We start from the raw sequence: 16917 nt of genomic DNA, 5'->3' as shown, positions 1-16917 counted from the left end.
AAAACACTATGTTCAGTGAAAAAAAAACAGGCACAAGAGTATCAACATTAGACGACTCTATTTAAATGAAATGTCCAGAAGAGGCAAACATAGCACAGAAGGTAGATTAGTGACTCCAGGGGCTGAGGGAGAGGGAATTCAAACTGACTGCTAAGGGTATGGGCTTCTCTTTGGAGATGAAACATGTTCTGGAACTGCACAGTGGTGGCAGTTGCACAACAATTATGAGATACTAAAAGCTCTGAAATGTATACCTTAAAATGGTACATTTAACAGTATGTGAATTATATCTCAAAAAAATAAGAAAAAGCCAGCATGAGGGAATGTTTTAACTTCCTATTTCCAACTTGCTTCTATAGTATTGGAACCAGAAGAATCTATTATTACCTGCTTCAGCTTCAACAGAAATGCAGTTTTGGGGTAGTTTTTTTCTGATTATTAAGCCTTCTACTTCTAACCATGGAATAAAAAGATCTGGCTCCATGAAATGTGAGATAAACAGTAGAGGACGTGGCTAAAATATTTAGGACAAGCTGCCTTCTAGTTTTTGAAGTCATATTTACCTAACCCTAAAGAAAAACATCCCCTTGCAGTTTTCAGGTGATAGGAAATAAGGAGTGCTAATCACTATTTGGTCACAGCAGCTTTCTAAGTCTTCATGCTATCTGCCACAGAATTCTGGTGTTGGGGGTTCTGGGTAAATTAAAAGGGTCTGGTGAGTGAGGAAAATAAAATAAGGAAAATCAGCCTGACCTGTGGTGGCACAGTGGGTAAAGCATCGACCTAGAACGCTGAGGTCGCTGGTTCGAAACCCCGGGCTTGCCCAGTCAAGGCACATATGGGAATTGATGCTTCCTGCTCCTCTCCCCTTCTCTCTCTCTCTCTTCTCTCTACAATGAATAAATAAAAATCTTAAAAAAAGAAAGGAAAATCAAACAACCACTTAAAGGGAGCTGGGAGAATGCATTGCCTTAACTCAAGCATATGTTGAAAACTGGGCATGTGAAAAATCCCACTTCTCGCCTGACCAGGTGGTGGCACAGTGGATAAAGCGTCGGACTGGGATACGGAGGACCTAGGTTTGAGACCCCGAGGTCGCCAGCTTGAGTGCGGGCTCATCTGGTTTGAACAAGGCTCACCAGCTTGAGCACAAGGTCGCTGGCTCGAGCAAGAGGTCACTCGGTCTGCTGTAGCCCCCAGTCAAGACACATATGAGAAAGCAATCAGTGAACAACTAAGGAGCCGCAACAAAGAATTGTTGTTTCTCATCTCTTTCCCTTCCTGTCTGTCTGTCCCTCTCTCTGACTCTGTCTCTGTCACAAAATAAATAAATAAATATAATAATAATCCCACTTCTCTTTAAAGACATACTTGCAAATTTGGAGCAAAAGAGTCATCTTGGGGCCTGACCTGTGGTGGTGCAGTGGGTAAAGCTTTGACCTGGAACACTGAGGTCGCTGGTTTGAAACCCTGGGCTTGCCTGGTCAAGGCACATATGGGAGTTGATGCTTCCTGCTCCTCCCCCCCTTCTCTCTCTGTCTCTCTCCTTTCTCTCTCTCTCCCTCTCTCTCTCCTTTCTAAAATGAATAAATAAAATAAAATAAAATAAAAAAGGCTCATCTTTAAAAAAATAAATAAATAAGCCTAGGGAAGACCCATAGTTTTCCAAACATACTCCAATAACTGTGCCTTCCCACAGCACCGTACTCTCCCACCATCCTGAATGTGGGAGACTGCAAGCTGACAGGGTCCTTGCAGTTTAGAGTTTTGGGGGACAGAGGTGTGAGAGACTGACAGTAAACTGACAGGGTCCTTGCTGCCCATCCCCCCACCTCACTTGCTTGATTAAGCTGCTAAAGGCTAAGCTCTTCCCCACAACCTGATTGGTTGATTAAGTTGGTAAGGGCTGTTTACACACCCTTCCTCACACCTCCCTGATAGTTGTGATGTTGATGGTTTCTACCCGTCCCATCCCCCATGTCCCTCTCGAAGAGACTGGAGGCAGTTTTTATTATTACCCTTTGTTTTGTGAAGTTAAGATGTTATGCATGGTGGGGGGGTTTCTGCATTTGGGAGGATTACTGGTTTGCCTTAGAAATGTGACTTTGTATCTGAGCTGTTTTGCAAATGGCTTTGCTCTCTGCATTATAAAATAAAGCTGTTTGGGGGTGTCTGGGCTTTTGGTAGATCATCAGCCACCAGAAGACCTCCTGATCCCATCCTTTTTCTTTCTGCTTATTTTCTAATCCTCTACCGTTCCCACTTAGACCTGCCAAATTATGAGTTGCGCTGGTTTGCGACACTCGACCCATGAAATGATGTCACAGGGTCACTAGCTGGACAGTGAAAGGAAATAACCCAGTGCTCTGCTACAAGTATGGCTGCGATACCAGCCCTAGGAAGGTGCAGCGTCAGAGTTCACCATCTGTGCAACCTTTGTGCAGAGGCCAGACAGGGCTGCAGTTAAAGAGAAGACATGTCCAGGCAGAAAGACAGGGATTCAAATCCCAGCTCCATTGCTCCCCACGTGTTATAACCTTGGGCAAGTTCGCCTCACCTTTTTAAATCTTAGTTTTCTTATCCATAAAAGAGAATAACAATACCTGCATTTCACAAAGTTATAAGGATTAAGTGAGAATGCAAATACTAAGGCCCTCAGCACACTGCCTGACACACAGCAAGTACTCAGTAAGCGTCAAACAATTAGTTGTAGTTCTAATAATTTCTAGAAAGTTATTGTTACTATCTGGGCCTTCTACATTGAGGCATACAAAAAAACAATGATATTCTTGATATTCATCCATGTCATTTTTTAATGACAATTAAAAAAATGACAATTCCATATGGTTCAATGTAATATATGTCAGTTGAGAGCATGAGAAAGACCCAGCATTGAGGCCCCAGGGGAGATTCTTCTGGAAGGGCAGAGAAAGTGTGAATGAAGCAAGTGTTGCCTGCAGTGGAGGAAATGAGCTGTCTCTGGCTGTGAATAACTAGGGGCTTGGAAGACAGTTCTCACCACACAGCCCCTCTTCCTGATCCTAGCTTGCTTCCCACTCATTCATTCACTCCACAGTTTTTTTGTTTTGTTTTGTTTCGGAGGTTTTTTTTGTATTTTTCTGAAGCTGGAAATGGGGAGAGACAGTCAGACAGACTCCTGCATGCGCCCAACCGGGATCCACCTGGCACGCCCACCAGGGGGCGATGCTCTGCCCCTCCTGGGCTTTGTTCTGTTGCGACTAGAGCCACTCTAGTGCCTGGGGCAGAGGCCAAGGAGCCATCCCCAGCGCCCGGGCCATCTTTGCTCCAATGGAGCCTTGGCTGCGGGAGGGGAAGAGAGAGACAGAGAGGAAGGAGAGGGGGAGGGGTGGAGAAGCAGATGGGCGCTTCTCCTGTGTGCCCTGGCCGGAAATCGAACCCGGGACTTCTGCACGCCAGGCCGACGCTCTACCACTGAACCAACCGGCCAGGGCCCACTCCACAGTTACTGAGCACTTCCCTTTGCCAGGTATAGTCCTCAGGACTGAGATGGAAACAGTGAAAAACACAAGTCCTGAAAGTTACATTAGAGAATCAGACAATGAATATAAAAGTAGGTGTGTCATATCTTGACCACTTCAGTACTATGAAAAAAATAAAGCAAGGGAAAGACATAGAGAGTGGGAGGCCAGTTGGCAATGGGGGAGGTCATGTGAGGAACCAGACCCAGGAATTTTGGCTGGAACCACCCACACCCATGTGCTCCAAAAGAAACTTACCAGGAGCCCTTTGAAAAAGAGCAACTGTCTGTCAGCCAATGGGATTTTGCCACATCATATCAACTCAACCACCTTGACGATCCTATAAATTACCCCCACACGGATCACCCCCCCCCCCCAACCCGTGCGATTTCTCTAGCCCCTGTCTGGCGGACCAGGGAACATCATCTGGGAAGCGCTGTACTAAGTAAAGGTTTTGCTATTCCACACTTCGTGGCTATGCCCTTCCTTCTTCCTCGGTGGGGAAAGTACAGAGAGTATCAAAAGAGAGGGGCTATATATACAAAACAGTCAGGAAAAGCTCTTTGAGTAGAAGCTGATATCTGAGCAAAGATCAAAGCAAAAGGATGTGAGGGATCAAGTCACATGGCTACTGGAGGGAAAGGGTATCCAGGCAGAAGGAACAGCAAGTGCAAACCCTTTAAGGAATGTTCTTGGCAGACTGAAAACGCAACAAGGCAGCCAGTGGACTGGGGGTGAGAGAAGGGTGGAAGGAGACATGGAGGGAGACACAGCAGGGGTCAGGGAGGGCCTTACAGTGTGGGACAAACTTTGGAATTTCTTTTTTTAAGCGAGAGACAGAAAGGGAGGGAGAGAGATGAGAAGCATCAATTCTTCGTTGCAGCACCTTAGTTCACTGACTGCTTTCTCATATGTGCCTGATCAGTGACCCCTTGCTCAAGCCAGCAACCTTGGGGTCATGTCTATGATCCCATGCTCAAGCCAGCAACCCCACCCTCAAGCTGGTGAATCTGCGCTCAAGCTGGATGAGCATGCACTCAACCCATCGACCTTGCTGTTTTGAACCTGGGTCCTCAGCATCCCAGGCCAATCTCTATCCACTGCACTGCCGCCTGGGCAAGCAAACTTTGGATCTTACTCTCAGTGGAGTTGGGACAATATAGGAGGGTTCTGAACAGAGGTGAACCCAAATCTGACTTTGGTTTTATTTTTTATTTGTTTTTTTTTGTATTTTTCTGAAGCTGGAAAGGGGAGGCAGTCAGACAGACTCCCGCATGCGCCCGACCGGGATCCACTCGGCACGCCCACCAGGGGGCGATGCGCTGCCCATCCGGGGCGTCGCTCTGTTGCAACCAGAGCCATTCTAGCGCCTGAGGCAGAAGCCATGGAGCCATCCTCAGCGCCCGGGCCATCTTTGCTCCAATGGAGCCTTGGCTGCGGGAGGGGAAGAGAGAGACAGAGAGGAAGGAGAGGGGGAGGGGTGGAGAAGCAGATGGGCGCTTCTCCTGTGTGCTCTGGCTGGGAATCGAACCCGGGACTTCCACACGCCAGGCCGACGCTCTACCACTGAGCCAACCGGCCAGGGCTGACTTTGGTTTTAAAAGTTCTCTCTAGCTGCGGTGCAGCAAGATGGGTAGGAATGATGTTGGCTTTGCTACAGTGGGACGAGTGAGAAATGATCAGATTCTAGATATATTTTAAGGAGTCTCTGCAATAATATATGTATGCCATATCTCCCATCAACTGCCCTTGAGTCTCTGAATTCCCAGCAGGAGCTGGATATGATACTGCTATACTGGGCAGGCAGGTTTTTCCTGCCTCTGGTCACTATGGAAACCATCCTGAAAGCAGCCACTGGGAGCCTGCGAAAGCTGCTGAGAAGTCAGCCACCTCACCAGCTGCCCTGCTGTTGTCACAGAAGTACTGAGAGGCAGAAACTTTTGCGAAACAGTATTGATGCAAGCAACTTTGAGGTGCTCCAAAGAGAAGTTTTAAAAATTAAATTTACATGCTGTAAGGCAGTGGTTCTCAAAGTGTGTGCCAGGGCACACTGGTGCACCCTAAAAGATTTCCAGGTGCGCCCTATGGTATTCCAGAGAAATATGTGCCTGTTGGGGGACCAAAAAACCAACAGGGTTTTTGGAGTTTAGATTTTTAGGGGACAGAGGTGTGGAAAATTGGCTGTAAGCTGACAGTCTATCCAACCCCCCACCTCACTTACCTGATTAGGTTGCAAAAGGCTGGTAAGCTGTGGTGCTGGATTGTTTACCCTACCCCCCATGTTCCCCGGAAAGAGTGGAGGCAAGTATCTTCTATCCTTTGTTTGGTGAAAAGATAATATACAGTGGTACCTTGAGATACGAATTTAATTCATTCTGTAACCGAGCTTGTAAGTCAGTCAATTCATATATCAAACTGCCGATACTGGACCCATGCGCCAACTTCCCAAATCACGACTGGTATCTTGGAATTTCACTTGGATCTCAAACAAAAATACAGACCGAGTTGCAGCTCGTACTTAAAAAATTCGTATGTTGGTCTGTTCATATTTCAAGGTACCACTGTATAAGATGGGTGTTTTCTGCACTCAACACAATTAAGAGTAAAAAGAGAGGAATTCCTCAATGTATTGACGAGGAAATGAGTTTGCCTTTCAAATACATGCCCAAACATTGAAGAAATCGCTAGGACACATCAGGCTCATGTTTCTCATGAACACAAGAATGAAAAAACTTAACACATTAGTGCTGGGACATGCCAAATTTACTAAATCTTACTAAGAATGTATCTATCTATATAAAAAGATACTTTTTTGTCGTTTTATTTTTAAACCCCTCTTTTTTATGAATTCTAAAAAGCATAACTCAAAAAATGTAACATAAAAATGTTTTTTAATGTCAGAATAAATTTAATTTTGTTGTATTTATTTTGTTTAATTACCATAAAAGCAAGCTTGCACTTTATTTTTTTTCTTTAATATTTGACTTAATTATTATAACATATTTCTCAGAAATTTGTATATAGTGCACCTACGATTATTTGTAGACTTTTAAATGCACCCCGATTTCAAAAAGTTTGAGAACCACTGCTATAAAGTGTCAGTGTTTTTACTGTGCCTCCCAATATTTTTCTCCTTAGTTTGTGGATCCCACAATTTCCTAAAAGACAAATTTGCTTTACAAAGCAAAGATCATCAGATGTCACTGTAAATCCTGGGGTGTGGGAAGGATAGGGGTGGGTGGGAGGAGGGCTCTTGATATAGATGGAGACCTAGTCCTTCATCCATTCCTGACCTACTAACCGTCTCCTAGTTTTGCTTGTTTTACAACACAGCAAGCAGTGTAGCCCCTACTGCGTCAGTAGTCACACATTTTCCGGGGAACACAAAAGCTGTAAGCAACAAAAGCAAAAATACTTGTATTTAAGAGGCTTCTGAGATCCTGAAGACTATTTTTCTGAGCAAGGATAATGACATGACACTAAAAGCTATCGATAACAACAAACTAGGAGAGAAGCACAAAGAGAGGAAAGTCCGAGAAAGGCTAGAGTAAAGATGACAGCGTGGCTACTAGAACTGCTTAAAAAAAGTAAAATCAGACAATAAATGTTCAATAGGATATGAACATTTTATTAGAAAATGAAGGAAAATATGAGTTCTTTTCTGAAGTAGGAGTACAAAAACAGTAGGATTCTTTCTGGTTTTCTCTTCCTCAGTGTATCTCAAAAATGTGTGCTCTTGTTCTTCTCACTCGGAGCTCTTCCTGGGCAACCTCATGTCCTACCAGAGCCTCCACAACTACCTGTCAGACACCTACCCTCCTCACAAGCTCCAGACCTCTAATTCCAGCTGCCCCCTACTGCCAACATTATCCTTCTAATGCAAATCTGAAACCTGCATCTCCTGCTGTATTCTTTCAGTGGCTTGCCATTATCCCCAAAATAAAGGTCACATTCTCTAGCAATATGAGGTTCTACACGATCTAGTTCTATTCACCTTCCTTATAATAGATTCATGGTGGCCAACTTATTATCAGCTGCCCAATGTCTTAATTATTTTGTCACTAATGGTCTTTTCCTTAACTGCCAGATAAGAGTCCTATTTATATTGTAAGACTCAACTCAACATCTTGTCACTGAAAGAAGCCTTCTGTGGTAGCCAGCCTCCAAGACAGTTCAAATGATTCTACCTCCTGGTATTTACTCCCTTGTGCCGGCCCTCTCCACAATGAACCACAACTAACCTCTGCAACCAATAGACTATGGCAGCAGTGACTGTGTAAACTTCCAAATACAGGCCATAAATGGCACTGCAGCTTCCATCTTGGTTTCGTGTATCACTTGCTCTGGGGGAAGTCAGCGGCCATGTTGTGTCCTGAGAACACCCATGGAATTCCAACTTGCCAGACACATGAGTGAGCCACCTTGGAAGTAGATCCTCTGGTCCCAAACCTTTAGATGACTATAGCCCCAGCCAATAGCTGACTATCATGTCATGAGAGAGACCCTCCTCTCTCACGAGCCAGAACCCCCGAGATGCTCCTGAATGTGATTCATAGAAACCATGTGAGATAATAAGTAATTACTGATATTTGAAGCAACTAAGTTTTTGGGTGATCTGTTACACATCAATAGACAACTAATACACCTCCATGACTCTTCTCTGACTTTAGTTAAGGTTCCCTATGCTCCATAAAGCCCTATGAATAAGTCCATCACAGGCCTTACCTCATAACATTCTTATCTTTTTTTTTTTTTTAACAGAGACAGATAGGGACAGATAGACAGGAAGGGAGAGAAATGAAAAGCATCAATTGGCCCTGGCCAGTTGGCTCAGTGGTAGAGCGTCGGCCTGGCATGCAGAAGTCCCGGGTTCGATTCCCGGCCAGGGCACACAGGAGAAGCGCCCATCTGCTTCTCCACCCCTCCCCCTCTCCTTCCTCTCTGTCTCTCTCTTCCCTCCTGCAGCCAAGGCCCATTGGAGCAAGGATGGCCCGGGCGCTGGGGATGGCTCTGTGGCCTCTGCCTCAGGCGCTAGAGTGGCTCTGGTCGCAACAGAAGCGATGCCCTGGATGGGCAGAGCATCGCCCCCTGGTGGGCGTGCCGGGTGGATCCCAGTCGGGCGCATGCGGGAGTTTGTCTGATTGCCTCCCTGTTTCCAGCTTCAGAAAAATACAAAAAAAAAAAAAAAAAAAAAAAAAAAGGCATCAATCATTAGTTTTTTGTTGCGACACCTTAGTTGTTCATTGATTGCTCTCTCACATGTGCCTTGACTGTGGGGCTACAGCAGACCGAGTGACCCCTTGCTCAAGCCAGCGACCTTGGGTCCATAAGCTTTTTGCTCAAACCAGATGAGCCCGCACTCAAACTGGCAACCTCGGGGTCTCGAACCTGGGTCCTCTGCATCCCAGTCCGACGCTCTATCCACTGCTCCACCGCCTGGTCAGACCATTCTTATCCTTTTTGTTTTTTTGGCCAACTGACCCCCCTAGACTTGATTTTATCTTGTTTCTCTCTGCATCCTTGGCACTCAAAAGTCTCTCAATAAACATTTGTTAGATAAATTAGATGAATAAATGAACAGCAAATGAAAAAACAAAAGTAAATAAAAGTCACATTTCATGTTATGGTAATTAACTAGCATTTTATTTACTTCACAGCAACCTCCCCACCACATTGATCTCACACTTTCTTAAACTGCTTCCTTTACTCACTCTTTCCAACTGCATAATTCCGGGAAGCTGTTGATATTTATGACTTCATCTTCCTGAGCCTAGCTGATTGGTTATAAGTGAGCACAGGCCTGAGCTGTGGCAATCATAACACTCAATAGCACTGCCAAAGTGATCAAACCAGATGTGAGCATTTGAGCCAAAATAGTCTAATAAAATCCCTTCTTGGAGGTTTTGAATTTGAGAACCAGAGAGCCAAGGGTCTATTATTCCCTTTGGTGATGGAAGTGCACACATACAGGTGGGGCAAAAGTAGCTTTATAGTTGTGAGTACAAAAAAAAAAAGAGTTTATTCTTGTATTATTATTCACTAATTATTGTATTGTTTTCCATAAGAACAACTGTAAAACTACCTTTGCCCCACCCTCTATACACACACACACACAAATGTATGTATGGTGGTATAATTATTTGTATACACACATTATAAATTATGTATAAAAATATACATGTATGTGTAAATATACATTTTATTTTTTTAATAAAATAATGCCAGCAAAAACTGGTTTTGTGATAAAAATACTAGCACACTCATGAATTGCTATAAATCAGTACATTCCTTTGGGAATGGAATGCCTATAAACTTTTCCACATCTTTTATTTAGTAATTGTTCTTCTGGAAACTTATCTTAAGGAAATAATTCAATTAAAGCAAAATGACCTGTACATGAAAATATTTACTGCAGCATTACCTATATAGCAATAATATGAAATAATTTAAATATCAAATATTAGTGAAATTCATTGAATTTTGGTATACTGACACAATAAATGTGATTCAATCATTTGAAATTCCAACTCTGGACTTCTGCATCTGGCCAAGATAGAGTTACAAGGACTGGATTTTTTATTTTTTAGTAAGAGGAGGAGAGAGGGAGAGAGAGAAAGTGGGGGTGAGAGAGGGAAAGGGGGAAGGGAAAGAAGAGGGAAAGGGGAGTGGGGAGGGGAAAGGGGAGGGGAGAAGGAGGGAGGTTGTGGTGGAAAGAAGAGGGAGGGAGGGGGAAGGAGGGGGGGAAAGGAGAGGGGAGGAGGAAAGTGGGTGAAGAGGAGAGGGGGAGGAGGAGAGGGGGAGGAGGAGGAGAGGGGGAGAAGGAGAGGGGGAGGAGGAGGAGAGGGGGAGAAGGAGAGAGGGGGAGGGGGGAGGAAGAGAGGCAGAGTAGAAGGGAGAGGGAGGGGAAGGGGAGGGAGAGGAAGAAAGAGAGAGAGCGAAAGTGACAGGAAGACATAAAAGATGAGAAGCATCAACTCATGGTTGTGTCACTTTAGTTCACGTTGTGTCACTTTAGTTCACGGTTGCTTCTCATACATGCCCTGACCGAGGGTTGGGGGAGCTCCGGCTGAGCCAGTGACCCCTTGCTCAAGCCAGAGACTTTGGGCTCAAGCCAACAACCACAGGTTCAAGTCTATAATCCTATGCTCAAGCCGGTAACCCCGTGCTTAAGCTGGTGATCTTGGGGTTTTGAACCTGGGACACTGAAGTGCTCTATCCTCTGTGCCACCACCAGACATGCAGGACAGAATTTATTCTCTCAACTTGAACTAAAGAACTGGGAAAATACATAAAACTGCTTTTCAGACACTGCATGACAGGCAGCACACGTCAGTGAATATATATATAGAGAGGAAAACAACAATCACCCCAGTTACCGCCTGGAGGGTCTGCAGGCTACAGTGCCAGAAGTTGGCTCAGGAGATAAAGTGAGAGTCAGAGGCCAAAGCATCTTGAATGTGTAGCGCAGAGAACTAGCGAAGAGAGACTGGCACAGACAGAGAGCCCAAATATTCATCTGAATACTGGTCAGAGCACATGTGTGAGGAAACTACCCAAGGCTGGGGAAAAAATCACCTGAAAGGAACAAGAGGAATAACATTCGAAGCTCAAACCACTGAGTCATCACGATGTATTACCCTTTTTAATATAGATGTGGAATGCAATTTACTAAAATTTTGTTTAGAATTTTTGCAGCTATGTTCATGAAAGATCTCATTCACCCTCTTCAATTTTCAAGAAGAGTTTGTATAGAAATTGGTAATTCTTCTTAAATACTGAGTGGAAATCATCAATGAAGCCATCTGTGCCTGATGTTTTCTCTGTAGAAAGGTATCCAACTACAATTTCTTTAGTATACTTTCAAGAAATTTGCCTGACCAGGTTGTGGTGCAGTAGACAGAGCACTGACCTGCAACACTGAGGGCCCAGGTTCAAAACACCGAGGTTGCTTGCTTGAGCGTGGGATCACCAACTTGAGTGCAGGGTTGCTGGCTTGAATGTGGGATCATAGACATGAACCCATGGTCGTTGGATTGAGCCCGAGGTTGCTGGCTCAGCTGGAGCCCCCAGTCAAGGCACATATGAGAAAGCAATCAATGAACAACTAAGATGATGCAACTATGAGTTGATGCTTCTCAATCTCTCACCCTTCCTGTCCATCCCTGTCTCTCTCACGCTAAAAAAAATAAACAAACAAAAAACCCCAGAAATTTGTCCATTATCTAAGTTGTTAAATTTATTGATGGATTTAATCCAAAGTATGGAAACAAAGATAACAGAAGTCAATAAAATAGAAAACAAAAAATAGAGAAAAAAATAGGGAAAAAATCAATGAGACCAAAATTGGCTCTTTTGAGACAATCAGTAAAATAAACCTCTGAAAAAATTGAACAGGAAAAAAAGCAAAAAGATACAGATTACCAATGAATGGTCATTAGATTTTACAGACATTAAAAATCTAATACGAGAGCGTCGGCCTGGCGTGCGGGGGACTCGGGTTCGATTCTCGGCCAGGGCACATAGGAGAAGCGCCCATTTGCTTCTCCACCCCCGGTCCCCTCCTTCCTCTCTGTCTCTCTCTTCCCCTCCCGCAGCCAAGGCTCCATTGGAGCAAAGATGGCCCGGGCGCTGGGCATGGCTCCTTGGCCTCTGCCCCAGGCGCTAGAGTGGCTCTGGTCGCGGCAGAGCGACGCCCCAGAGGGGCAGAGCATCGCCCCCTGGTGGGCAGAGCGTCGCCCCCTGGTGGGCGTGCTGGGTGGATCCTGGTCGGGCGCATGCGGGAGTCTGTCTGACTGTCTCTCTCTGTTTCCAGCTTCAGAAAAATACAAAAAAAAAAAAAAAAAAAATCTAATACGAGAATGATATGAACAACTTTGTGCCAATACACAAAATAACACAATACATATAATAATTGAAAAAACAATGACCAACTAGATAGAACTTCCCTTGGAATCTCAGGACTTATTCAATATTTAAAAATCATATAAACAGACTAAAGAAGTAAACTATACAATTATCTCAATAGACACAGAACAAGAATTTGACAAAAGTCAATATTCATTCATAATAAAAGCTCAACAAACTAGAAGTAGATGAAAATTACCTTAACCTAATAAAGGGCATCTACAAAAATCCTACAGCTAACATCACACTTAATAATGTGAGACTGACTGAATGCTTTCCCCATAACACTGGGAACAAGAAAAGATTCAACATAATTCCAATCAAAACCTAGAAGGATTTCTTGGAGAAACTGACAAGCTGAATCTAATATTTAATAGCCTTGTCTGACTAGCTCAGTTAGAGCATCATCCCAATACACCAAGGTTGTGGGAATCAACCAAAGAATAGCGCAGTGGATCAAGCGTCAACCTGGAATGCTGAGGTTGTGGGCTCAAAAACCCAAGGCCACTGGCTCTGAACACAGGTTTGTCAGTGCAGGGTCGCTAGCTTGAGCAAGGGGACACTGGTATGGTCCCAGTCAAGACATGTATGAGAAGCTCAATGTACAACTAAAATAAAAGCAACTATGAGTTGATGCTTCTCACCCTTTTTCCTTCCTCTCCTTCTTCCATTCTCTCTCAAAAATAAAAGAAAAAGAATCAACTAATGAATGCATAAGTGGAACAAGTCAATATTTCTCTCTGTTCCTCTCTCTATAAAATCAATAAACAAAAATTTAAATAAAAAATAAAATTTAAATAAATGGGCAAAGGAACTAGAATACTTAAAACAATTTTGAAAAGGCAGAAAAAGTTGGAGAACTCAAACTACCTGATTTCAATGCTTACTATAAAGCTATAGTACAGTGTGACATTGGCAAAAGAACAAACATATAGATCAATGAACAGAATAGGTAATCCAGTCACAGACCCATATATATGGTCAATTCATGTTATGGGTTGAACTGTCCTTCCAAAAGATGTTGAAGTTCCAACCCCCAGTACCTCAGAATGTAACCTTATTTGGAAACTGGGTCTTTGCTTATTTAGTCAACTTAAGATACCATCATTAAAATAAGCCCTAATCTGCCTGACCAGGCGGTGGCGCAGTGGATGGAGCGTCGGACTGGGATGTGGAGGACCCAGGTTCGAAACCCCGAGGTCGCCAGCTTGAGCGCCCGTTCATCTGGTTTGAGTAAAGCTCACCAGCTTGGACCCAGGGTCGCTGGCTCGAGCAAGGGGTTGCTCAGTCGACTGTGGCCCCACGGTCAAGGCACATATGAGAGAGCAATCAATGAACAGCTAGGGTGTCACGGCGAAAGACTGATGATTGATGCTTCTCATCTCTCTCTGTTCCTGTCTGTCTGTTCCTATCTATTCCTCTCTCTGACTCTCTCTTAAAAAAAAATAAAATAAAATAAGCCCTAATCCATTATGACTGGTATTCTTAAAGAAAGGGGAAAGGTGGACACAAACATACATAGAAGATGAAGTGAAGATACACAAGGAGGATACTATGTGAAGAAGAGACTGGACTTATGCTATCAAGTCATGGCAAGTCTGAGACTACCAAAAGCTGGAAGAGGCAAGGAAGGATCATCCCCTATAGCAGGGGTCCCCAAACTTTTTACACAGGGGGCCAGTTCACTGTCACTCAGACCGTTGGAGGGCCAGACTATAAAAAAAACTATGAACAAATCCCTATGCACACTGCACATATCTTATTTTAAAGTAAAAAAACAAAACGGGAACAAATACAATATTTAAAATAAAGAACAAGTAAATTTAAATCAACAAACTGACCAGTATTTCAATAGGGACTATGCTCCTCTCACTGACCACCAATGAAAGAGGTGCCCCTTCCGGAAGTGCGGTGGGGGCCGGATAAATGGCCTCAGGGGGCCGCATGTGGCCCGCGGGCCATAGTTTGGGGACCCCTGCCCTATAGGTTTCCGAATGAGCATGGCCCTGCCCTGGCCAGATAGCTCAGTTGGCATATTGATAAGTTGGGTTTTATGAAACAGATGCCACATATAGTAGAAAATATATTCAAATCACATATCTGATCAAAGACATGTATCCAGAATATAAAGAATTCTTAAAATGCAGGAAGCAGAAAACAACCCAATAATAATAATAATAATAAAGGCAAAAGATCTGACAGAAACATTACCCAAGAAGATCTACAGATGACAAACAAGCATGCAGAAAGAGATTAAATATCATTAGTCATTAAAGGAATGCAAATTAAAAGCACAATATTACCAACACCAAAAACTAACAAAGTGACATGAAAACTTTTGTTTACACAAGAGCCTGTAGGTAAACATTTATAGCAGCTTTATCTTTGATTGCCAGATGTCCTTTAACTTATGAATGGATAAAGAACTGTGGTACATCCATATAGTGGAATACTAATCACTCAGCAAAAAGAAAGGATGGCCTGACCAGGCGGTGGCGCAGTGGATAGAGAGTCGGACTGGGATGCGGAGAATACAGATTCGAGACCCCGAGGTCACCAGCTTGAGCACAGGCTCATCTGGTTTGAGCAAAGCTCACCAGCTTGGACCCAAGGTCGCTGGCTTGAGCAAGGGGTTACTCGGTCTGCTGAAGGCCCACAGTCAAGGCACATACATATGAGAGAGCAATTGATGAACAACTAAGGTGCCACAACAAAAAACTGATGACTGATGCTTTTCATCTCTCTCGTTCCGGTCTGTCTGTCCCTGTCTATCTCTCTGACTCTCGCTCTGTCTCTGAAAAAAGAAGAAAAAAAAAAAAAAGAAAGGATGAACTACTGACATACTCAACAACACAACAACACAGATGAACTTCAAATGTATATGCTAAAGCAGGGGTCCCCAAACTACGGCCCGCGGGCTGCATGTGGCCCCGAGGCCATTTATCCGGCCCCCGCCGCACTTCCGGAAGGGGAACCTCTTTTATTGGTGGTCAGTGAGAGGAGCATAGTTCCCACTGAAATACTGGCCAGTTTGTTGATTTAAATTTATTTGTTCTTTATTTTAAATATTGTATTTGTTGCCATTTTGGCTTTTTTACTTTAAAATAAGATATGTGCAGTGTGCATAAGGATTTCTTCATAGTTTTTTTTTATAGTCCGGCTCTCCAACAGTCTGAGGGACTGTGAACTGGCCCCCTGTGTAAAAAGTTTGGGGACCCCTGTGCTAAAGGAAAGAAGACAGAGTGAATAGGTTACATACTGCATGATTCCATTTACCGTATAAGATGTATCTTTTAGGGGGAAAATTTGGGGTCTAAAAACTGGGTGCGTCTTATACAGTGGCTATAGATTTTTTTACTTGCATTTCCTGCTTTTTCGTGCTGGTTGTCTTTGTGCTCATTGTTTTGCACTTGTTACTGGTATATTACGGTAGGTTACATTCTGTCATGTTCTGCCCAGAAATGGCTCAGAAAAGATTTTCATACAGTGCTGAATTCAAGTTAAAAGTAATCCAGTTTGCAAAAGTGAATGGGAATCGTGCTGCTGAACTTAAGTTTGGTCCTCCTCCAACTGAGAAATCAATCCGAGACTGGCTACAGGAAGGAGAAACCCTACTGAAAACGCCACGGCAGAAGAAGGTCATGAGAGGCAAGTCAGCAAAATGGCCTGATTTAGAGAGGGAATTGGAGATATGGGCTGAAGAGCGAAGGGCAATTGGAATTCCTGTGTCCACAAAGACAGTTCAGCATGAGGCAAGACGAACTGCTGATGAAAAAGAAGTTACTCATTTCAAAGGAGAACACAATTGGTGCTTCAGGTTCATGAAACAGAATGTACTAAGCATGTGTACATGCACCAGATTTGCCCAAAAGATGCCTGAAAGCTATGAGGTCCTTGAATTTCATCATTTTGTCATTCAATGTCGGAAGACACATCAGTTTGAGTTGGGACAGATTGCAAATATGGATGAAGTCCCCCTTCAATTTGATGTTCCAAGTAACAGAACTGTTGATAAGAAGAGGCTGAAAACTGTAACTGTGAAGACAAGTGGACATGAAAGAGCCATTATACAGTTGTTCTAGCTTGTTGTGCTGATGGAACCAAGCTGCCTCTTATGCTGATTTTCAAACGCAAAACAATGTCAAAAGACATTCCTCAAGGAGTGATTGTCCACGTTCATGACAAGGGTTGGATGGATCAGGGTGGGATGAAGATCTGGTTTGAGAAAGTTTGGAGAAGGAGACCAGGTGAGCTCTTACACAAACCTGCCCTATTGGTGCTTGATCAGTTCAGGGCACACATAACACAAAAAACACAAAGAAGATTGCTGCAGAGCAAAAAACAAAACTTGCCACCATACCTGGAGGCTTGATATCCCAGCTCCAACCACTTCATGTCAGCATTAACAAACCCTTCAAAGCTGCCATAAGAGATAAATGGAGCCAATGGATGAAGTCTTCTGGAGACAATTTGACACCAGCAGGAAGAGTGAAGAAACCAACTATAGGAGAAG

At 43.7% G+C, this 16917-nt stretch overlaps 1 protein-coding gene across 2 annotated transcripts in view; it reads right to left on the bottom strand.

Moving 5' to 3' along the window:
* Nucleotides 1–16917, bottom strand: part of SGSM3 (small G protein signaling modulator 3) — a 58391-nt gene that overhangs the window by 13710 nt on the left and 27764 nt on the right. For both annotated transcript variants that reach the window (XM_066358484.1, XM_066358483.1), the window contains exon 2: nucleotides 754–890. The gene's annotated coding sequence lies outside the window, so the exon portion shown is untranslated. The remainder of the gene's footprint in view (nucleotides 1–753; nucleotides 891–16917) is intronic.

This window comes from Saccopteryx leptura, chromosome 1 (assembly GCF_036850995.1).
Source record: "Saccopteryx leptura isolate mSacLep1 chromosome 1, mSacLep1_pri_phased_curated, whole genome shotgun sequence".
Taxonomy (NCBI): Eukaryota; Metazoa; Chordata; class Mammalia; order Chiroptera; family Emballonuridae; genus Saccopteryx; species Saccopteryx leptura.
The sequence above is the reverse complement of the archived record's forward strand: the minus strand, read 5'-3'. Positions and strand labels throughout refer to the sequence as shown.